The sequence below is a fragment of the Helicoverpa zea genome, chromosome 9, assembly GCF_022581195.2.
Source record: "Helicoverpa zea isolate HzStark_Cry1AcR chromosome 9, ilHelZeax1.1, whole genome shotgun sequence".
NCBI lineage: Eukaryota > Metazoa > Arthropoda > Insecta > Lepidoptera > Noctuidae > Helicoverpa > Helicoverpa zea.
The window spans coordinates 968,897-994,577 of NC_061460.1; the positions used below are offsets into that span (position 1 = coordinate 968,897).

A 25,681-nucleotide genomic window follows, 5' to 3' on the forward strand; every position below is an offset into this window, starting at 1 on the left:
CCACTGTTTGTCATATTTTTATGAGAGGATGATAAAGTGTTTTTTACGCTTTTATAATATGTACCATTAAACAATCACGATAGAGAAACGATAACCAGCTTTGTAATTGGTGCCCATTGGCTAAATCGGCGATTTGACAACTGAAAATGGTTCGGCTATCGTTATAGTTAAACGGTGCAGCTCACCATAAGATGTTATTTTTGACCTACTGTCTCAACGCAAAATAGCCCTTCCTAACCCTCGCCTTTAAGCTAGAAACGCACACTGGTAAAAACAATCCCATAGATTCAAATAGATTGTTCTACGAGGTGTCAATGTGTGGGTAAGGGCTGACGTAGACCGCCCAGGCTATAGGCTAGGCAGTCGAGGAAATGAAAAGTCTTGCGTAGCTGGAATTCTTAGAAAGAATGACGTCACGATACTCGGACCGCACCTGAAATACTTGGGTCTAGGGGACTTCTTGGTACCAATAAGTTTTGAAAGGTCTTAACTTTTTCATAATATTTTAATTAAACGACCATTACCTATAATCGACTGACGAAAGATTGTAGATCTTGGGAAGGTTCTAGGATTTTACGTTGTTTAAAGAAGATTTATCACCACACTTATTATTTTAGTAACCCAGTTTCATTGTAAAACAGTAAAAGTACAATTTATAGACCAGAAAGATATCAGCTTTATTCGACTCCGGAAACCAGCCATGCAAATAAAAGTTAAGACTTATATGGCAATTTATTTTCAATATTGCCCACACAAAACTATGAATGGTTAAATATAATAAATAAGGTTGTGACCTCAGCATCCCCAGCTCCCGGAGACAGAATGAGTAAGCGTCTGACGTTTTTAGACGAAAAGTTTTTACAGCATTCGTTATATGCGCAGAGATGACGAATTTGTGACCTCACCCCGGAAAATAGGGGTTAATTTTCAGTTGTAAAGGTTTCACATGAGGTCACTTTAGTTTTATGTGGAAGACGAAAACAGTGTAGATAACATTTTCAGTTAATTTTATGTTACGTATCAGTGTCTAAATGTCAAATGTCATAATCTAGACTGGGATTTCAACTGTTCAGTTTTCACAGATTGTGCAATTCAGTCGAAATCAAAGTAATAATCTAAGAAAGCTCTTATGAACCTAGTTAATGACAATCCCACCATTTTCCAAGTGTTACACATGAACCAAGACAGGTTCAACAAAGTATCTACACATTTCAGGTAACTAATTAGTACAGGAGATTCAGACTATTTACATAAAATCGCGATACAAATAAAATGTCGTTAACAAACAAATCCTTCGGCCGACGCGGCTGACACGCGCGGCTGATGGCTATCGCTGGCGGAACGGCCGATCATGGCGGATTATTGTTGTTATTTAAACGGCTGATAAGTTCCCGGGTGAGTAATGGCTGCTGTCTGTGTTACTTTACAATTATAACTTTTATGAGGGTATCTTTGTTTGGGAGTGTAAGTGGACTACGTTTGATAAAAATGAAATAGTTTTTTTTTTGCGGTTATGGTTTCAATTCACGAGTGGTAAGTCTTCGGGTTTGGAATGCCTGTTTCTATTTGCTAAATAGTTCTAAAAGGATAAAGATCTTTGAAATATGTATTGTTGCGGGTAATAAACACCCGCTGAGAAAATATACGAGTTCGTGGGTGCTGAAATCTTTTATTGATATAACATAATAACGATCGTCAGTTATTATTTTCAGCAATTACACATCAATGGAAGTACAATTGTAATTTTATTCGTCTTTTGAACTTAAAGACTGGAGATAAAGACCCCCTTTTTAAGGATGGTGTTGAGTGCGTCGTAAGGATCGTGGTAGCTAATGAAGTAATTATTAAGACATGTTTCGGAAACCTTAGACACAAAATGTCATTAACATGACTGAATTTCCGAAGTGCAAAGCTTGCAGTTGTCACGGACCAATACGGATTTAGGTCCATTAGTGTTGGGCTGCACACGAGTGAGCGAGTGTTTACATTTCGGCGCACGCATACTAACCTGTTGTGCGCGTATCGACCGACCGGGCCGGGGCGAGGCAGTCTCGGCCGCTCTGCCGTCGTCGTCGGCCGTTAGTGCCGTGCCGTGCCGCTCCCGTGCCGTACCCGTGCCGTTCCCGTGCCCAGTGCAGTTCTTGTGACCGAAATGCAGTTGCCGGCAACAAGCCGGCCGCAGTGAGACAAACGCTTCAGGTGAATATTTTAACTGTTTTATTTTTGTGCTATTTAAGGGTTCAATTGTTTGGTTTACTGGAGGGTATGGCGATGTTAATTGGTAGGGTTTGGTTCTGGATGTTTTCAGGTGAGAAATGTTAGATTGAATCGTTAAGTAGCAATAAATATGAGATAATTCGTGAATATCTTCAGTGGAAAATCGATTCTAATTCAAGAAAACAGTAGCAAATGATGTTTCATAAATCCAACGTTTTTGCGCGTCTGACTTTAAAGTCTTTTAAATAGACGTTGTGTACGACTACAAAGTTTGAATTAGGGTTTAATTTATTGATACTTTGTTATTGTTTGCCTGGTTTAAGTAGCAGCATATTTAACGATGGTTTGTAAGATACGTCATAAGCCGCGATATAAAAGCTCAACTTAAAAAAATATTTTTGATACTGTTATCGTTTCCTCTTCAGCCAATCCTTGAAAAACAGTCAAAATTGTTACTGAAATCTGTCCAAAACAATCAATAATTCTTTGTCAGCCCGCCAAACTTGCGACGCAAAAGAAAAACATTTTCCATTAGGCAAGGAGCGTTCCTTTGTTATAGCGTCCTAGATCAGTGGGAGTGAGACTAGTCGCGCCTCCCGGCGGCTCCCGATGACTCACGAGTCCCGTGTGATTAGCAGTTACTGTTCATTAATTATATTTTGACGCACAACGTCACTCGCGCCGCTGCGAACATCTGAACATCTCGAACCACGCGCAGTTTTTAATGCGTTCGAATTATGTGAACTCGTGGCATTTCAAAGCCGGTATGAAGCAAGCATTAATCGTTTTTCAATCGATTGATAATAGTTTGAGAAAAAAATGCTACCTACGTAGCGTTTTATCGATAACATTCCCGATTGATTTTTAATCATGTTTCGTGTAGCACTTGAAATTGCGAGTGTATTGGGATTTTTTATCTCCACCTGCATACGTGAGTTGGCTACGTGATGAAATGGCGATGAAACGCGCTTGCGTTGTGCAACAGGGTCCAATCTGAACTCTAGACCTTTAAACACGACTCACATTATGCGCAGTACAGCATTTCATCAATTTATATTGAAACAATTTACTACTTCTTCCAGGAAGCGCCCTCGAGTGACAAGACACTTCTTGTCGAAATCCTCATTTATGTCATAAATAATAATTAGGAGGTTTCCTTTAAATTATAATACGTATTATTTTTGTGATATCAATCAGGTACTTTTAGGTACTACCACTTTTACAAACAATTAATAATCTTATTTACCTAGTTTGCATTAAACTAAGTTAAATTACATTACCGTTACACGAGAGGATTGTAATTCACATTTGTGTTAACTAAATAACTTGTAGTTAACAACAGTTCTAACTACAAACGGGTAACTATCATTGTGAGTAGTTCACACTAATGAATCATTAGAATTCTATATGACATCTACGGCTGTGGAATATATTCCCCGGTTCCTTGTTATTAAACTAAACTAAGATTCTGTATGAAATAATGTTTCTTGGTACAGAGAAGTATACTCATAGCTGTTTTTATTTATTTATTTTTTTTTTTTTTTTTGAATGAACTTTTTTTATTCTTGATTTTTATTACGGTTCGTCTAAAACTAATCCAATCTTTAGGATTCGTGGTCTATAATGACTAACGTTGAATGCTCTTGCAATTCAAACATTTTATTAGATCAACATTAGTGTAAATCGTGGCAACCAATACAGCTCAATATGACTCACTGATTAAATTATCTTCAAAGTGAATCTGTGATTCTTGAAGAGAAGTAATAAACATAATTATTGTCAGCACTTTGATTCAACTAATTCTTTCACATTTCCGAGAAAGTGAGCATTTGCATGTCTCATAAGTATACGTACGTATACGCGTGGGATTTCTACGAAAATGAGTTTTTATTTTGAAAATATAAACAAACATGCTTACTAAACGTTACTTATTTGAAGTAGAAATACTTAGGAAAGCCATGTATGGAAAAACTCCTTGCTATTTCGACATCATTAAGTTTTTATCTTTCGGTACAATATCTCAAAACCAAGCACCAAAACATTAATGTAGTCAAAGGTTGCCATTTCACATTTCATGTTACCTGTATTTTAAAACTTCTGAATTACTTCCGACTTCTGAAAATATAATTTTTGATAGATATTTCCTACCAAATTATTTCTTAAACAAAACGTTTATAAATAAGAATAACTGAATCCATTTGTCGGAAACTAAAGCTTATTTATACAATAACATTGTATTTGTTTCCAAGAACATAGAAATTATGATGTTTGTACACTAATAGAAGAAAAACAAGTGTTGTTTAATTTGTTTCTCACATAGCTAACAAGAAAACAGAGTGATTAAGTGAATTGGCTACACGTTGTAATGGGTATTTACATAATTATATTACTGTAGCAAGTTGCGAAATATATACGCTAGTTGTTTTGTTATAGGGAAATAGGTTTGTCCTGTAACCTTCTAGGTTTAAGGGAACAGTTTTGCGGATAAAAGGACCATTTTGTTACGTTGTTCTTTGGATCATTTGGTGTAAGACTCAATTGAAAATTATAATGATATTTTCCCTTCAATTATTTTAAATCAAGTTGTGGCGTCGTGTCGTTGGCAATTTCTACCATTCCCTGTTGTTTAGAAATACATTTTTAGATGTTTAGAAATATTTTTTTGAAATATGATAGCATTTTAGACTATAAACTGAAAAAAAAAATTGAAGAAGGAAAATACTTGCCCAGAAAATGATAACGTCTTCCACCAACACATTAACACATTTGTCGTAACATTATAATTTAAACCTCTGCCCAATTCACGAGTCAAGAGTGTGAAAATACGTTAATCCATTTATCGGCGTTCCAATCTACGGTCGAACGCACTGTGCGGACTAATCCCGCTTTTTGCGGACTTATCTAACAAGTGCGGGACTGATGGTAATGTTGCTGTTCCGGGATTTATCTGAGAGATAGCGGCAGTGACATTTTATTGGACAATACCTTTTTGGATTTGATGTATCGTGTTTGTTTTGTGTTGTGATAGTAGGTGCTTTAGGCATTTTTTTATTTAAAACGTTAAGGTTTAGTGTAGTTGTGAAGTGATTTAGGAGACTTTGATATTTTAGTGTAGTGTTTGGTCCTAAGATTTACCTTACCAAAATAATATTTTACGTATTAGAATCATCATCATTATCATTCATAGCTACATAAACGACGCTGAAACGGCAACTTTTGGGTGAATGTATTATTCAAACTTTGTATTCTTCATTTCTCAAACACTCAGGAATGACATAGCTTTACAAAGTAATTCATATCAATGTAGATTTCATACTGTCGTGTACTTGACACAACCGTAGAACCTTTTACTACACATTGACACAGCACTGACCTTGGCTTGTCCCCATAACCGAAGCCACCCCATGGTGTAAAGGGGATGGTCACGACTGGCCGGTCCATTACCGCCGTCTGTCAGTGAAGGCCGTCTGTCTGTCTGTCTGTCACGGGTGTATTATGAGGAACTGAGACTGTCTTGATTATACCTCTTATTGTAAGGATATGGTGACCTGATTATTTTTGGTGTAGAAGATTAGGGTGAGTTCGCCAATTCTGTTTATTGTGAGCTTAGACATAGATGGTGATAAACCAAGAAAAAATGGTATCTATTATGCTTTGCCTATGTAAGGTTACATAGTGATAACACTGGTCAACAATTTTTTTTTTTTTTGGTGCAAAGGTGAAATATACAATTTCTTGTAGAATATTTGATACGTAATCGAAGTCCAGAACATAAAGTTGCACTAGCACGTAGGGATTTAGAGATATACCCCTCCTAAAGTACCAAAAACGCGCTTTTTTATGTTTGATGTAATTTTTTGGGGACAGCAGAATTTTCTAGTAATTTCTAACTAAAGCATTATATAGTACTACTTTCCCCGCATCAACTCCATTTTAATTTATATTTTTGCGAGTTTTATTTCCCAATATATACTATTTTATAACTAAAGTGGAGTGTTTTCATACTAACAGGCCAAATAAAATATAGGGAAGATCAAACTATCGTAGCTGTATACATATTTCATGAAAATTTAAACTCTTAGCGTTCGAAATAAAAATGAATTTCAATCGGGAAGAGTAGTACTGTATAACGCTATAGATAGAAACTAAAAAACAATTTATCTGTCATTAAAAAAAATTGTCGTAAAAAATATCGTTTTTGGTACTTTAGGAGGGGAATATCTCTCAATCCCTACGTGCAAGTGCAACTTTATTTTCTGGACTTCGATTACTTATCAAATATTCTACAAGAAATTGTATATTGCACCTTTGCACCAAAAATGCTGCTGACCATTTTTTTTTTTTTTTTTTTTATCGACGTAAAATCATCAAATGACCCCTCCCGCTGTGGGTTAGCAGCGGTGAGGGAGTGTCAGACTCTTACTGACTAAAATCGTCGTGTTCCGTCATAGGCCTTTTATGTACCAGGGCCGCGGTATCTCTTTCGAACAACCCGCAGCCCCGGCAGGCCTTGGCCCTGCTGGGCCCCGCTGGGGTTGCTGACGTCTCTTTGAGGAGCGCGTGGAACAACGCGCGCCGTCGACACGGGTCTGTCGTCTAGGAAGACAGAGGGACGATGAGCCACCCGAACTCACCGCCCACAGACCCACGCCTACGGTGGCCGGGAGTCATCTCGCGACACCCGGCGCCCATGGTGTCTACCTGGTCCAGCGCGGCGGCCGGGATGAGAGGTGCGGACTCTCTGGCGTTCCGCCTCCTCCTTCTCGAGCATGACCGCTTCGCAGAAGGAGGCGACGGCATCCCATTCCCTCTCGCCCCGGACCATGGCCTGAACCAGGGCCGGACGCGAGAGGTCGCCGCCGCCCAAAGCCTCGACGAGGACCCGGCGGTGCCCCTCCCATGCGGGGCACACCTGGACTGTGTGGTCCACCGTGTCCTCGGGGCTGTCCGCACAATGGTGACACCCGGGCGCCTCCTCACGACCGATGCGGTGCAGGTACCTCCCGAAACAACCGTGTCCGGTGAGGACCTGCGTCATGCGGTACGTGAGGGCGCCGTGACTCCTCCCGAGCCACTCCTCAAAGAGGGGACTTACCGCCACGATGGTGGCGTGCCCAAATGCTGCTGACCAGTGTAATGCTTTTGTGGTACGTTATTTTTGATTAAGATAATTGAATAATAGAATGATTATAGCAGCAGCCGTGATAGCAGCATTAAACAGCTGTGATATTACAAATCGTTGAAGAACAAATGAACTTGGTAGTATTTTAGCGCAAGGTCTGTTTGTAAAAATAATAATATTAAGTTCGCCATCCATCATAGAACTGGTTGTCATTAAACTAAACGTTTATATAGTTAACTAGAATTTAGTTATGAATACTACACGAACAGTTAATACTAATCGTTATTTGATTGCTGAAGATAAAGGCAACGTTGAAATAGCAAACAGTTTGAAATAATATCAACTAATTACCGTGACCTTGAGATATATAATGTGGAAATATTTTTACCCTTCAACACCATTAAATTGTGTTCATGGTTAAACACGAAGATATAAATAAAGTAGTTTGCAATTACGTTCGTTTCGTTTTCGAGTACGTTAATAAATAGTAGTTCTGAAGAAAAGTAGTTTTGCTGAGAATTTATGAATGAACTCAGTTTTTAGTACTCGGAACTCTGTATTTTTGTTTATTTTAAAATTAATGGTTTTTCGATGGCAGTTCCATCTTCTGTATATACGGGAACACACTTTTAGATATTATCAAACACTTTTAGAACAAAACTATTTAACACGACAATCAAAATTCAACCAATCGATTCAGACCTTAAGTTTTATGAGGGCGCTACGGCGTAGCGTCTACGTCGTAGCCACTGCGGTAGACGCCTACGCCGTAGCGTTATGTTTAGTAGGCTGCATAACCTTCCTGTCTGGCATTTAGCGTACTGTCGAAGCTTCGAGCAAACAATAAGTACTTTAGCTTATGGAAGAATTCTCCATTGTTCTAGATTTAGTGAGGCGATATTTCGGCGTATAGTTTAGGTATTTACTATTTATGGTACGGTGATCTTTTACAGGAAGGGACTTTTTTGGCTATTTTTTGGTTGCACTCACATCGGTTACTAAAATGTTTATCAGGATTAAAACGAATTATCTCTGCAATATCTATATATATAAAAATGAAACCCGGTTTCCGTTGTCACGGCATAACATGAAAACGGCTTGACCGATTTAGCTGAAAATTAGAGGGGAGGTAACTTAGACCCGAGAGAAGGTTTTAGGAGTTTTTGTCACCATCCGGTTACGGGACGCGGGTGAAACCGCGGGCGAAAACTAGTATTTTAATAAAACACGAAGAGTTCGTGTTCGCGTAAGCTAGATCTTATCTCTGAAGACTCCATACCAAAATTTTACATGAAAACCGATGCATTTTGCGATTTCGTACCACAAAAATTTGTACGCAACTAGCTGTTTACACCGTCTACAGAACATTTAAACACTATGTAAACAAAATTAGCTTTTAAAACGCAAACATTTAAAAAGATATCCAATTAATTACTTCCATGATTCGTTAGTTAACTAAAATATTTACATTAGTGTATACATTAGAGATTTTGCTTAGTTTATGTTTCTTATTTTTGTTATTTAGTTAGTCTATTAGCATAATATTAATAAACATATGCGGTTAGACGCCGCAGTAACGAAATTCTTTCATCTTCTTATAACTGTTAGTTCATGAACATTGTTAGAGAGATTTATTGCTGTTCGTATGTTTGTTTTAGTTTAATGCATTTACTAAATTAAACAGTTTTTTGTGGTATATTCACATTTAATAAACCAATTTGATCATTATATGTTTACTATAATTTTGTAATATGAATGGATAATTACCAACGACATTTATAACATGAAGATACAAAATTTTCAATTCAACATTAATGATATGTACTGCAAGCCTTTTAATGGTGGAATATATTGTAAAACAACCGCACTGGTGAGTTTACAACTGGTTAACACTCGACATGCAAATGTTCTGCGGTTCAAGCGGAATGCGTCGCCAATAAATATCCCGCGCGGAAGCTACGCGTGTGTGAGTGTGTAACATGGAGAATAGCATGACTAGCGGAGATGTCATAATGCAAAATCTAAGAAAATAGCGCGCCAAAATGCGGGTTTTAGGGAACGATAGGAATGGCACTAGCTCACCCCTTACACGCTTTATGTGGAACGCGCAAAGTTTCAAAATAAAATCACCAATTAATCTAGACCAATGTTTGACAGAATGGTTTTGATTTGACAAGAAACCTGAACGTCTCGTTAGTTCTAGTAACTGATCACTCCTACTGTACGTTGCTTGACCTACAAGAGGGCGCCTAAGTTACTTTGTCTATGGCATCTCCGCTATCTTTTCTTCCTCCGTGGTACGTACACACACGCATGTACATAATGATGTACAGGTAGGAATTACGATATTTAACTGTAAGGAGTCTTCTTTACATATTAATGTAGGAACATTTCGCGTGTTGATGTTGATAACGTTATAAAGACAAGATTTTCTTACTTATGAAATATACGTTAACAAACATTTGAATGAGTAGGTAATCGAGTATAAGTGTAATAAGCATGATACATATTTTAAGAAAACGTTTTGTGTGTGTGTGTTAATTTCGAAAGTATAGAATTATTTTGAGTTAGCTTTGTAAGAGTTTGTAGTAGTATGTTTTAAACTGTTAAATGCGTGAAGATAAATCAGGATGCTTATACAATAAGTAACGATATAGTTATGACAAGTTAATTATATTTATTTGACACATTTTACTGCCTGTATACAATCTCCAAAGACGCTGTATATTTACGATTTCCTCTTTAGCATGAAAATGTGATATTATGATATTTTTATGACTAAGATACGGATATATCGATTTAACATCCAGTGTGAAAGCAAGAAGAATTTAAAATGTAAATCTACTTTATCTTGAAAGCGATTCAAAAGATTATGAACCCGGTTTTGAAGGAACGTTATAAAAATGAATAATGATCCTTTGAAAGCTTAGCATAAACTTCAGATTATATTTGATGGGAAAATACTCGTGTACGAAAAAATATTTGTACTTCTACTGTAAAAGGAGACTTATAATATAGCCTATGATTTCGCTACCCTATCTGTTCTTCGGAAATAAAAAGCTTAATATTACCCAGTAAAAAAAGTAAACTAAACAAACGACTTTGAATTTAAACACCTGCTAATAAGACTCAAAATTAAAATACTAAATTATTTTGTATGGCCATTATTAGTACTGAAGTTGAGAGTATCATCTGATGGGTATGCAAACACCATGATGGGCTGACTGGAGGGCTCTCTAAACAATTGACGCGCCCCACTCTGTGTTATCTGCGCTTCGATACAGCGAACGCTTCGTCATTACAAATGCCAAAAGCTAAGCTCATTAATAAATAATATTACTCCCAAACTCTAAACTTAAAGCAACAAGCTCAATATAAAATTCAACAGAACTCAAAGGGTTACAAATAAAAGTATACATATTTGAACACCGATACGGTATGACAACCGACAAACGGACACATAGAATGTGTTAGTACCGACACATTTCCGAAACACACACTCATATTATGTGTTACAAACGCACTTTACGATCGGTCGCGCTTAGATAATGTAACCAACCGGAGACGACATAAACACATCTCTAAGGCCGTGAGTGAGTAATCGCGCAATATTTTGTGAAGACGACTTCACGCATTATCTCAAATGTATTGCGATTAGCTACCTATGTCCGTGCAATTCTTGGATCATAAGTTTTATGGATAGATGTGGTTGCTTTATGATTGACATGGTTTTAAATTTAGTACACTGGAGAATCTATGCTTTTGATTTTCAGAAGTCATTATTTATAGTGTTTTCTTTGATACATATTCGGATTGCCTTCTCGGCAGCCTTTCTCTATTACACTATATTTCAGTAGGCTTCCTTTTAGGTTAGCAACACGCTCTCAGTTCACATATTTTTCTCCCATTTGGGAGTCGACACGAAACCCGACACCTCGGGCATTAATGTAATGGACTGCGGATGTCGATGTTGTGTACACAGCCTTATTGTTTACACGTCGCCAAATTGAAGAGTATGCTATATTTTATATGGTCTTATGGCCAGCATTCGCTGTAAGGAAAAACAGTGTGAGACAACTTTGATTTTATTATGTGCTTACAAATTACAAATAGAAAAATGGAGGATCTAGCTATTGAAGATCCAAAATTACTGGTTAGTATTTAAATTAGCATTTTTCAATATTTTATACCAAGACCTTTTCTGGGAACACATTTTCGGCGTCTACTCATTCACCGTTTACAGAAATATTGTACCCTTCTTTACAACGTATAGTATAATTGTGATTTTTATTCAAAGAACTAGCGAAGATACGTCTTCTAAATAAAAGTAAAGTAAAGCATGATGTCCAGACGTGCAATCCATCCCGGTACACTGTATTGCAATAAATCGAGGCGCGTATAGCGTTACAATGGCGTTTGTTCGGCGCGTGCGCACGCTCGACACTAAACAGAGCACCGCTAAATATACTCACTGGAAGGGACGATACTCGCTTTTGCGTAAGTCTTACAAGTCTGCTGTAAGACTAGGTTTGACTGGATTTTGTTAGAAAATTGTCTTAAAATCTTGCCGAGGCATTTTAAAGAATGAACGAATTTTCATCATGGATAAGTATTTAACAACGATTCTTGTTAGTAGTTCCACTGTTATCTGTCAATGTAAATAATTAAATTGTGTTTTTTCGAACAGGCTTGGACTTTGCAATTTCCAAATTTTCTGTATGTATGTAAAGCTTTGATTTTGTCTGAACTCATGCTCACTTCTCTGCCTAGTGCAGTTGAAAACAGGAAAAGCAATTAGTTTCTGATGTACTCTCATACCTATGTATATGAAAGTGAGTGGGCAGAACACAACATAGTAGCATAAACATTTACAATAGATCGAATTTACGCAAATTGTTTGTACATGTATACGTACGATATACTTATTGCTTCCTTATTATGACATTATTAAGAATTATATAATTAAAGTAAAATGGGGAAATCTAATTATTCTCTCTCTTTTGATATCCAAAATTTCAAAAAAGCTGCATTTAAAGAGATTTTCACCGGTACTTTAAGTCACAGATCATACAATAAAATGTTAACTAACAAATACACAACATCTTATCTCTAAAAAGCACACAAAAGAAGTAGGAAAATAGGTGTTGAACTGAAAATTCGTCTGCATAATATCTAGTTCAATGTATAATCATCTGACGTCACGGCAGAAGATGCGCTAAGAACACTTACAACTTTACATCGCTCGAAGTAACACTGATACTAAGTTCTATCGAGTTCTATCGACCGACTTTCAACTTTCTATCGGCTGTCGAAATACGTTGCAGGTCTCGATAAAGGCTTTGTAAAAAGTTTGATCTAAAAGTAGGTAGCTAGATGAATAAAGAGACCTAGATAAGTTATTTTTGGTTCTAAATGGTTATTGAGTGAATTAGTACACGTTTTACTTAATTTAACGAAAAACTGGACTGACATAAGGCAAGCTAAATTAAGGTGAAATGTGATCTAAATTGACAGATCAGTTATCACATTGAAAGCAATTCAGGAAGTCCGTATAAAACTTGTATCAATATTTAAAACGTTTCCAATTAGTTGTCTATGGATGTTTTCAAACAAACACATTTAATTATTTAATCAATATTGACTCTAATTGAAAAAGAAGCTATTAAACAATTTCATGACATCGATTTTTCAATAAAACCTGAATAAATAAGTTCGATATCATCGAATAGCTCGAGTCACGAGAGGCCTTGCCCTTCTTGATTAACATTCAAGTCATTAACTGAATTATTATAGGTTCTATGCTAAAGTCTGTGTATTTCACATCGACGTACATTTAAATACCTATAAAATTCATTGAGTTTTGTATTCTATGTTTGACTGCAGATGTGGTTTAATTTAAATGATGTTATTTTGTTATTTGAACACCGATAAGAAAAAGAAAGAGTAGATATATAAGATCAAGCTTGTTATTTAAAAAAAATGTATTTCCCGTTGTCTGCGGTGTCGGCGCAGAACATCAAACAGTCTCGGCTAGTTGATTGAAAAACTGTGAACACGTGAATTGTGAACGGTATAACAGAATTATTGTGATGCAGAAAATTGGCTATACTCAGTCAATGAAAAATATATTTTAGAATGCTGTTGTGTAGGCTAAATCAATATTAATTATCAAAACATATACAAGATTTAAAACAGAAGATCATTTTATAGTGACATAGTGAAAATTACGTATTGATCATCTATACTAATATTATAAAGAGGAAAACTTTGTTTGTTTGTTTGGTTGTAATGGATAAACTCAAAAACTACCGGACCGATTTTAAATATTATTTCACCATTAGAAAGCTATATTATCTGCGAGTAACATAGGCTATATTTTATCCCTGTGCGGGCATTAGCTCCCACGGGACGCGGGTGAAACCGCGGGAAAACGGCTAGTAGTACATACAAAAGCTTTTGTTTACTGCAATACCCCTAAAGAACTAAAAGCTTCCACTTAGACTGTGTGCTTTTATTTTAAAGTCAACTAGTCATTAAGAGGAGATTTACACCGATACATACCTCAGTATATATACTCATTGTACGACTTTACCTACTGCACATAACACATGACACTGCAATCTATATTCGCATTGTTATTTCATCGTTTATGTCCCAGGCGGTTTATAGATCACATCGAATGGGACTCGTGTGTTTGTTTGTGCGGGCGTCAGATAGCAAACTATTGGCAGATTCACCAAGGTTGAGAGTAATTAATTTCAATGCGGAATTCACTGAGAAAATATACTTTCAGGTGCTTTGTTTGTTTTGTTCGGCGGTGCGAGTAAAAGTTGTGGTTTATTTATTGTGTGTTTGATGTGCTAAATGTGTTGTTGAAGAAATGTGGTAATAGTAGTGTGAATGTAGTTAAATAATTGGTAAATTATACATACTACCCGTGCCGATAAAGAATGGGATTAGAAATCGCGACAGCTGTATTTACCTCTCGCTCATACACTATAGCACATGAGCGAGAGTTGAATACAGCTGTCGCGATTTCTAATCCCATTCTTTATCGGCACGGGTTGTACATCATCATATGTATACATGCAATACTCTGGCAAACATCGTCAACTTCAAACAGTTTAGCGCTTGAACCTTTCAAATCTTTCAACTATATATTTCTACTGCAACCTAGTATCTTCTATAGAAAGTGTGAGTTTTAGCAGTCATATCTTTTCACACTTTATACACTCTCTTTTTAAATGAAGAAACATCATGAGTCAAGTAGCGTGTTACAAAACCGCTGAACCGAATCGAAACATGTGGCGCTATAAAATATTCATTCATAATTATAAAAATACACAGTTCGATGATATCATGAGCACATTATTATGATGAAGGACGATCAGGAACGATTAACGACACGTATGAGTTACTGACCGTAACAGTACCGTGTCAGTACTTAAAAGCTAGCAGTCAACAGCATGGTGAGGTAATTAGGTCGAGAGGTTTACAAGAAGTTTGCTTATTTTGTCATAGTGTTAGCCATAGTCAGCTATCCTTAGAGTCCTCAAACACTGAACCCCTGGAACAAAGTATTAGGTGATAGTTGGCCCGATGGTCGGTTTAAAGTATATTTTGAAGTTATCAACCGACTAAAAGCTTCCAGTGTGCTCTAAGTACATAAAATGTATGTAGCTAGAACTCTTTGTTGCATAGAAGGCACCGGTTCACATTTCTTATTATATAGGTAAGTATCGTATTGTTAATGAATATCTTTGTACCGCTTCTGTAGACATTAGTAACATTTCTTCGACCTCCAGATATGTTGGCATTTTATTTTCAGTCATTTCAGCTATTCTCTTTAAATCAAAAGATAACTAAATAGCATAGATTCCAGAAAGTTCTTCAGTGAAGCATGTAACATCGTCTGCTTGTTAGAATGTCCTTACATTTTTCCCTCTAAACATTCTTGTTCAGTATCTAGGTCAGGCTGCCAGACACATTTTTTACCGACTTCCTTAAAGAAATCTCAATTCCGTAGCATAAACATATGTATATTTTTCTGTTATGTATTTATCTTAAAAGTAATACTGGTCACATTTTTCTATGCAGGTTATTTAAAAAGAATCTGCTCCGTCAAAATGAAATCTGATACCAATTAAAATATTTACAAACCAAATAATTGCTGTAACACATTTTTTTCTATGTCTATATCATTATTATGTTTACATTCATTAATAAATATGTCTATTTCATACTCTCTTTAGTACTGCCAGAAAAAATAAACGAATCATAAAAGTTTGGTAGTAAATCATGCGCGGGAGTTTGCGCAAGAGTTCAATGACCCATTTCCAGGCTTGTTAGGGTTGCCAGATGAGAATATAACATTTTACAGGCACTTCGGTTTAGTTTTGCTTGAAAACCGGAATAATTGTTGAACAATAAAGTTTTATGATAATAGCAGTATGTTTCACTTTCAAAGTTGAATGAATTAGCTGGAAAAATAGTTGTAACATTTTTAGTTATATTGCTTGACTAATTGTTGGTTTACGTTTTATTTCGGGTGTTGTTTTGATGTGAAAAAAGGAAGGTAAAAACTAAAAAGTGCTTGCCGCTAACTTATGTACATGCAACTATTGGCACTATTTAATTTATCTTTTACATTCCATAGCCTCCATAAATCTCTTCAGGCACCAAACTGTTATTCCTTTTATCAGAGCACTATTTCAACAATCTCTCCCCATAATCCAATTAGTAATTACACAAACTGAAGTTCAATCAGACCACACGATCCCTAATGATGTCTAACGAACACCACACTCTGGTAGCTCTCGCGTTTACTGCGCGCCTGGTATCTGCGGCCGGGGAATGCATGTGCAGTGTGCATTACGCGTCATTAGTGCAACGTTCTGTGGTTGTTGCACCCTTTATTGTTTTAAGTGTGAGTTTGCGTGCTTTTTCAGTTCAAAATGTTTGTTTTTGGTGTCCGTCGGTATGTAGTGATGTTACCGGTACTGTTTGATATATTGTATTCTTTTTTCTGCGTTTCTACAGTCATTTGTTTATTTTGTTCTCATGAAAACGTTTCAGTTATCATATAGCCTCAAATTACTGATCACAAACAAATCTCCTGAAAGGGACAATGCATTTTAACACGCGTATATTAGCTGCACTTGTAACTATGTGTGTAAGAAAATCTTGGTATCTTAATTTCCCACCCACTTACCCACACACATTTGCCCACTTCCCGGTCTTCGATTGGGATGAAATTTTGCACACGCTCTGAGTTTTGATGACAATACACGACTAGCATGTTTTTTAGTTTCTCAAACTATTAAATTATCCCTCTACAACTGCACCACATTTTCAAGCACTGTGGATTAATCACCACCCTTGCTATCATATTCCTACAAACTTACATTACTTACATAATTATTTTACAAAGTTCTACGTTCAACATGTCGGTGAGCACATTATGCTCGGTCAGCGCTCGCCAGTAGTGCGGAAAGCGAGCACTTACAAGTACCACTTATAACTTCAGCAGACGAGGAATCGAACCGTGCACTTTGCTAATCTTATTTCATGTAGCAAGACGAAGTTTAGCAATACGACTTTTAAGATAAAAGAAGGGAAAACAAATTCGCATCACAATTTACTTTTGCCATTCGGAAGAAAGCTTTAAGTTTATTTATGAAATAAACAAGCTTAAGATTGAGACATAAGAGACACATAGAATAGGATCATGATGTGTTTTTAATTAGCGCAAATTAGTAGAAAAGCCCTTCAAAGGTAAGAATTTACTTTTATTTTGTCTTAAATTATTACGAAGTTCACGTAACTTACATAACACAAAAAGCCGCCTATATTAGACAAAAAGACGGAAAAATACATACCTTGCACAAAAACATATTTTATGAAAAAACTTAGTTAACCAAGTGTGAATATGAAGAGCGCTTCGTACGACGCCGCCGAGCAAACTCCGAGGGCTTTATGTCAACGAGATGAACAAACATACTGCACAAATATTATTACTCTTTCACGTTTCTATGTAACTCACGAAGCTTGTTAGTCGCTTTATGCTTTCAGATTGCAAAAATCTATGTCGTTATAGAAATAAAAGTCACTATAGTTTTGGTTTCTAATGAAAGGAAATTGAGGAAAAATCGTCTATAATGAGCTTGGTGCACGAACTGCACAAGGAATCGAATATATTGCATACCTACACACTTTTACATACAAACTACATACATACTTTTGCCTTCTTATTCGACAGGAACGAACTTTTTAACATCAATAAACAAAAATTAGGCTGTTTTGGGACACAAAACAAGTTTCAGAACACCTTGGTATTATCAGTCATTACATTTTTCTGCAAAATTGCGAAAAACATCTAAAAAAAAAAATACACCACTCGAATAATTACCATTGACGCATCAAACTCACCACCCCATCATAATCGTCCACTTAAAACCGCGTATCAGCACTCCACTGTGTCCCTCCGATAGCGTTGTGCAAACAACCCTTCGCGCGCTATGTAATCCTGGTACTAAGCCTCTGCTAATGGCCTGCACTTTGTGCGGTATGGGCTCTCTTGATGATTGTTTCAATATCAACAGGGTTCGGAAAATGAGGTGCAATTAAAATTGTGTAGATAGTTTATTAAAATTGTGTAAATTAGTAAAATTGAACCGTTCTTAGATATTATGTGCTCCTAGTAAGATACGTGGGATGGCATATGATAATACCAAAACTAGCAGCCCAGTTTTTCTACATCGCTGAAACGCGCCAAACTGGAGCGAGCGCTAAACAGAAGTTTCTCCGTGTAATGGATACCGTCAATCTGTTGGAGTAGCGTTTCTTTTGTCACAAATGCGCATACCTCTACAATTCATGTTCGTGATCAATGCAGAGAAAACATCCCGAATTACTATCTCCGGCTTTATTGTATTGCCAAATACCGGAAAGTAATTGGAAAGGAGAAAAGAAAGTATGAGAGAAAGAAATACGATCAGAGAATCCAGAATGACAAAATAATATTAAACTTATCTGTACAAGTATCATAAAGGTGAAGAATTTATTTTATTTCTTGTACGCGTTAATCTTACTACTAACGGAAACTGGGACTGACTACATGTTGGGTAACCCATCATTTTCGTCGTTTTCGTTTCAAATGGCTAAAAGAATTCTGGAGAAACTGCAACCTGATAAAAGACAACAGTTATTACATGACACTTGCACCATGAAAACATAACCTCAAGACAGCCATTAACACCGAAAACGTTATCCCCGTGACTTGCAATTGTCTATGAATACTGTCCGAAACAAGAGCGAGTTCCAATGGGCTATAAACCATGGAATGTGCACGATAAACGACTCGTAACGTCTCTTCATGGCTGCCATAAGATCAGCCTGACTTGCTACAGTTTACGTCCGTGACGTCACCAGCGACAATTTGCTTAATTGTACTTGTTTGTAGGATTTTTTTTATGGTGGAACGATGGAATCTTATATTGTCTTGTGTTTATTTGATTTTATTTCCTTGGCGAATTATTAGTATCTGGTGGAAAAACCTTCATAAAATACGCTGCTGAAATTTGGTGTAAAAGAGATTGGTCTATGGAGTTTCTTGTCGGTTCTTCTCCATAAGACCAACTTCTTGGAACCGTGCGCCTAGCTATATAGGGTTCTTAAGCACCTGTAGAGGGTCTAAGTATATTAACTTATAACCTTTGACTTGGATTTGAGTTCCCTCCTCCTTATAGACAGCTCAATAAGTCTCTTTGTAAACTGTATTAATTAACATTCAATTTTACGTTGCACTGCATTTATCCTAATTGCCAATTAGCACACCCTTAACTATCCTATGGCTTAGTCCTATCCTATCAGGATTCTATTAGTTCCATAGAATAGCCTGTATTCATCGAATGCTGTGCTGCAATGTATCCAATTTATTCGATCTGTAATCGCCTTAGTATTGTCATGGGAACAGGGGCTGAGCTCTGAAGCCGATTATTTTATATTAATAAAGCAAAGGAGATGTTTTGTATTAGAGAGTACGGATTTTTATTCAATGCTATAAAAGGAAGATTTATTTGTTAAGTAGGGTACGAACCCTTGTTACACGTGTAATCTCCTAATGTGAAAACGTTCTAAGTAAAAAAGTGGACTTGAGTCGATACAATTTCATATTGCAACAAATAATGCCAAATTAACTGGAGGTTCTTAGATATTCGCATGATATTATGAAAAGCGACTGTATATTATTTGTAGTAGTTTAAAATCTGACTAAACAGGCAAAAACCTAGCACGCAATCCTAACAGTTTTTCCGCGTGATCGATCAAACAGTATGACATGAATATTGCTCAATGGATCAAAGTCAGTTTGACGTACATTGACGCGCGGGCACCAGCCGAACAAAGTGGGCTCCAACTATTGACGTAATGGACTACGTGCCGGTTCTGCTAAACGATTAATTGAATTTTAACTGGCGAGTGATGGATTGTGGGAATATTGGGCAGTTAGTTCCACTTGGGTTGTGATAGATGTTTAGATTAAGACTTTTTGCTAATAGTTTGATGGAGAACTTTAAATAACATAAATAAATTGCTATTTTCTACGAATTGTGAGAGATATGGGTCTCGCATTTACCTAAAAGTTGACTTTTACGATCTAATTTAAAAACAGAGTTTTTCATAATTAATTCGAAAGCGCACAAGATACAAACAAATACACCAACAGGCCCCATGTTCACACATACTTACATAAGTACAAAACCATTGCATTTTCATTACTGAAAGTTTCGCAGCAACCTTTCAGTTACATAATTACCTCCCACGTGTTCGCAACTTTCATAAACAAAGGTTGTTCTTGTTACCGCAATTAGTTACAAGTTCATTTAAACTCGGAAACATAATTATTGAAGAACCTTAAGGCAAATTTCAACTTTTGTTTAATAACAATAAGTTAGTTTAGTTTAAGTTTGATGTTGCTAAGCTTTTAGCATGTCATCATACTACAATTTTCTTAGTTCATATAAACTAAATACAAACTACTATTCTTCTCACGTAGTGCACGTAGTTTTAATTCACTACCCCGGGATCTCGACATAGACCTTTTTTGCACAAAGTCTAACGTAGTAAGGCGACGTTTGGCAAAACTGTTCTTTTGCGAATGATTTTAAATAAAATTGTAAATAATGTAACTGGCTAGCAATTGTAATCAAACTGAAGGTATCTAGGGTATAAAGACTGTAACATTATGTTAAATTGTTAATATGTTAAATTATGTTATAAAGACTGTAACATATTGTTGTAAATATCGATAGGTTGAAATTATCTGTGGAGGCTTGTTGTTGGCAATTTAGTTTTATAATATGTTACTTATAATATTGTGATTAGTCCGTAAGCCTTCTCTAAGAATAAATAAATAAATAAATAAATATTGAAAAAGACAATTTAGTGCATGCGTCTTGTACCAATCTCTCAGGTCTTAGACCAATGAATTTGTAGTAGAAATTAAAGCAGTATGTGGGAACAGGAACTAGCCTTCCCAAGTAGGTAAGGTTAATTAGCAACCTAACTAGATGAAGGTGGACTGGACCTACATCAATATTTTATAGTGGGGAAGCTACCTGTCTTGATTATACCTCTATTTGTGTTATTGTCTGATCATAAGTGATACTGTGGTCTGCGGTGGTATTGTCTTGGTTAGGTTGTAAGCAGTTATTATAAGCGACTTACGAAGCGTTTTTACATTTGTAAGCTAATTACATAAGCTACTTACAATTGTAAGACCGGCCTTAAGATATCTTTATAAGTGTTTGATTGTCAGAATGACTAACTTTTGTGTAATATGAAACTTTAACAATTAGTAACATTTCCATATTTATTGTATCTGTCAATGGCAATTCTCTCTTCAATGTTTAAACCCAGGAACTGCACAATGTATTACGACATCATTTGGTTGCATGCGTGTCACAGATAGACATGTAGCTCAAGCTGTAATACTCTCGCGTGGAGTGTCGAGCCAGAAATACTACGACGACACGTGTGACATCGCGAGTTGTCATGCAATGTCATAATGTATTCCACTCGGTTGTAACCACGTGGAGTTGTTTCAATACATATGATTTTACATAAATTGGATAAGTATCTTGAAAAAACACTGCATCGCGCCAATATTTTTGAATCAAGATGAATCGAGTATTTGACTTCCTTAAAAAAGAGACACCGAAACAAAACAAACTCGAGGGTCATAGTCTCTCCTAAGTTTACTCAACCATGGATGAGCGAAGACACGCCTAAACACATTATAATAAGAAATGTATTTTAGTAACATGTATAATAATATCTATTTCTACAATGTACACACTATACATATATACAAACTTAAACTACTTATCTTTAAACAAAACTAAAAATAAAATACTATATACAAAATATATATAAACATAAAATATAAAAGAGCATCGATCAGGCGTCGAAGTATTCCTCCGCATCACTGTCCTCCGAAAACGTGCCCAGAAGATTGGCTGCATTGCCACGTTGAATGGCAATGCTAATTCTTTGTCCGAAGAATAAGCCAGCCCTCTGGTCACGCGAAGCGTCGACAAGCCTTTTCGCGATGTCCTTATAAAGTAACCGCGTACTCGGGCCCCATGGTCCGAGCGTTACCATACTTGCGCCGCTTGGTGGTCTCTGCAGAAGCAGCAGCCGCACCAGCATGACCTGCCGTGCAGGGAAGATGCGATGGCGCCAGGGTGTCGACGCACGTTGCATCCCACACCAAGGGCCTACCCAACTTCCATGGCAACAACGTCATACCATCTGGCCTCTTTCCATCGTCACGTACCAGTCCATTAGGCTCTAACACGGCTGGCACGCCGGCGGTGGAAAGAGCACGACGGATAATGTCGTTAATGCTGGCATGCCGTGCAATACGACCAGCACTTCTGCAGCACGACAGACCATGGTGCCCGAGGCTGTCGACGGCTTCACCGCAATGGCAGCGATGCGGAGCAACACAGGGAGCGCCTAACCGTAAGCATGTAGCGATGCGGAACGTTGTGTCATCCAGCATAGTGCCTATGCTAGATGACGGGATCGCCTGTAACCAGAGGCCCGACTCCCACTCTCCCACAGCCAACAAACGGGCACGCTCAGCAGCACTATTACTCGTATTTAATAGATTATTCCGTATAGTGCTACAGAGCGGCCCGTCCCATTGTCTCTGAGAGCAGCGGTTGCCGGGCAAATCCGTATTGGAAATTAAATATAAGAAATTATGTACCTAACTGTACAAGATCTCCTCGTCATCCTTTTGCCCTAGTCCCAATTTTACGTTTTTTTTCTTCTTCCATACTTTTCTGCCGCCAAGCGATGTACAGCGTATGCCTATCTTTCAGGAAGCATAGGTTTCATTTTCTTAAAAACTGTCTACAAGAATATTAGGCGTGCTGTAAAAAGGGCGAACTAGGCTAACTCTAGTCTTAACTTCCCTTGCGCAAGCTATGATGTATGTGTGTGTTCGCCTCTAACGACCTATTTCCAGTTTGTTGACGTGTAATCGTCGTAAATCACCAGAACCAATCTGTACTGTTTACTGCACAATAAACTGACAAATTAAGCTATTTTAGTCTACAGTCATATTGTGACGAAAATCTGGGAATTTGTGCTGTGACATTACCTACATGAGATTTTGAAAACCAGTGTATGTTTTGAAGGTAAATAAAGAGTCAAACTGTGATAGCAAGTGGTCTGACACTCTTATGCCACCTTTTACTTTGTATGTGTGTGTGTACATATGTCTGTGCCTATGTTTGGGCAGAATCATCTTCTACGTAGCAGCATATCATTTGTTTTTACGATGCATTACGATGTAAACTTCCTCAACTGGAAAATGAGGCAAAAAAGTTCCCTTGTAAAAGCAAAGCAATGAGTTTTATAAGTATAAATTTCAAATTAATAAAGCTTTGTTATTTATAGCTAAGTACGTCGATTGCTGGAACATTTCACGGCTCGATTGGAACCCTAATTAACGCGGTTGGAATATTTCTTTCGATACGCGACGCATGCGCCTGAAGCCCGTTTGATGAAAATTTCAGCTGCAAATTAATTTAATTTATAGTGCTTTTGCTGGACGTAAAAAATGTAAGTGCTTGTGAGTGCTAGTAATTATGTGATAGTTTATTATGTTTGTTTGAGTCAATTAAAAATAATTTATTTGAATAACGTTTCAAAGTTCAGTTGAATCCGTAAATGTGAATTTTAATCTCATTCATACTTCTCATTCGTTTTTCTACCGAATATATAATACTAAGGCACTATAAATCAACGGTACATTCATTATTTTATCTTCCGTACAATACCGAGCAAGTCATTCAGAAAACTCTTTGCTTTTATGATACCCGTGTACCGTTCGGTCCTTTGAGCTCTGAAGTCAAAGCGCCAACTCTTTTCACCTCGTCGGTTTAATGACTCCTGAATGTTGAGGATAAAAGAAACAATTAAATAAAAGTAATAAATAGTGTTTATATCGTTATAGAAAGATGTATAAAGTTTGCTTGCTTTTTTACGAGATTTAAAAGACTAGTGACTAACTGTAGCGGTTCTACTCGCTTGTTTTGGAAGCTATATATCACATACCTTCCTGTATTGCATATTAAAACTATGATATGTATGTAAATTCACACGTATCATCTATAAACGAAAATGATGCGTGTGTCTAAGCTTTAATTCTTAGAATCTATATTGACTTGGAGCAGGAGCGTTCAAGCCTGAATAAATAAAAGATTGAAAAAACTATTCCTTTTTAATTTACAGGGAAAATCATGAGTAGATTTTCGAAATAGATCGGAATACTCATTATTATGTTATGGGAAGGTCCTACTCGTCTCCCGAGGATGACAGGTGTGCTTCTAACTACGGTATACTCGGGGAACAGGGACTAGTCTCATGAATAGTTCTGCAGTTTCAGCCATCGAAGCGTTTGCATGTTTAACGCGAATGCCTCGGTAGAGCCTCCAGTTTGAATCGTCAATGATGTAGGAAGATTACTGTATACTTAATATACTTATGCTGCAAGCTAGTACCCGGACTTAAAGTCTATAGGATTTATAACCTAGGAAAACATTTTTTTTTATATTTCTGGGTTGATGCTGAAAATAAATAATGGTATTTAAATCGAAACCGAATACAGTTGAAATAAATATGGACGACAAACAACATGAACACAGATGTATCCAGTACCTACGTTTAGCACATAGGTACGTCAAAGAATACCCAGACGAACATTGCCCATACATTCAGTCATCAAAACATTTTCACTAAATCCGAGCACCACATTGCAAAAAATTCGACCCAACATAAAAATAAATAAATTCATGGCTACTAAACCTGGACAATAGGTTATAGATATTTACGTGTGTTTGTTGGAAACTTCGGCAATATTGAAAGTAACTGTTGCATTTTATCTGTGACGTTTATTTTACGGTTTATTTATGAGATTCGTTGTTTGAATTGGAAATAAAACGGTCGTAGTGTGGGTTTTGGCAGAGTTGCGTTGGACCGGATTCATAGGAAATTGAATGGAATTGTCGAATTGTTTTATAGATTTTACCTGTCTTTGAATAGTGGTTCATGTGACAAAATATATAAACATCCCAATTGATCGGTTATTATAAATCAGGCATAATTATTTTTTACCGTATTTTTTTACACTATCATTAATTGCAACTTGGGTATAAAATGTTATCATATACACAACACTACAGGTATTCTTTAAAACTATGCAAAACAAGTCCCACAACATTAATTAGCATTTTCACAAATGACAGCCACACAACAATTCATTATCAGCATATAAGCCACACAACCGATAATCGCTCATTTCGCTCGCATCGCTCGTATCGTTCATTTCTCTTTATGCACAAAGCGTGATCGTGGTGATTTTTCGCTTCCGTTCCGCTTGAGCCCGCGCCATATCGTTCCGTGTCGGACGTCCGATGTGAAACCGGCCGGACCTCGACGGCTTATCGGAACAATTATTGTGTTAGTAATAAATTTATTTATGAAATGTGTTCGTGAAATGTGATATCTTCATGATGAAGAGTTGAGCTGTGGTATTAACATTTTCGAGGTTTAAAAGTCCCATTGGTACTATATTGTGTTAAGCTGGTTTGCTAATAAGACATTTGTGGCGCCAGAGAATTTAGTACAATCACTTTATTTAGGCAATTAGAATCTAGATTTTGATATTTTATCCAGATTTGAATATGATTTCTGGTTCTAATAAAAGATGACAATGGTGCACTCTACAAGCATGTATTTAAAATCTCCTTGGAAAGAAAAACTCACATT

General features: G+C 36.8%; 1 protein-coding gene across 1 annotated transcript in view; it reads left to right on the forward strand.

Moving 5' to 3' along the window:
• The first annotated feature begins 2,040 nt into the window (after positions 1-2,040).
• Positions 2,041-25,681, forward strand: part of LOC124632993 — a 54,174-nt gene continuing 30,533 nt past the window's right edge. Inside the window, exon 1 of the mRNA XM_047168058.1 lies at positions 2,041-2,199. The gene's annotated coding sequence lies outside the window, so the exon portion shown is untranslated. The remainder of the gene's footprint in view (positions 2,200-25,681) is intronic.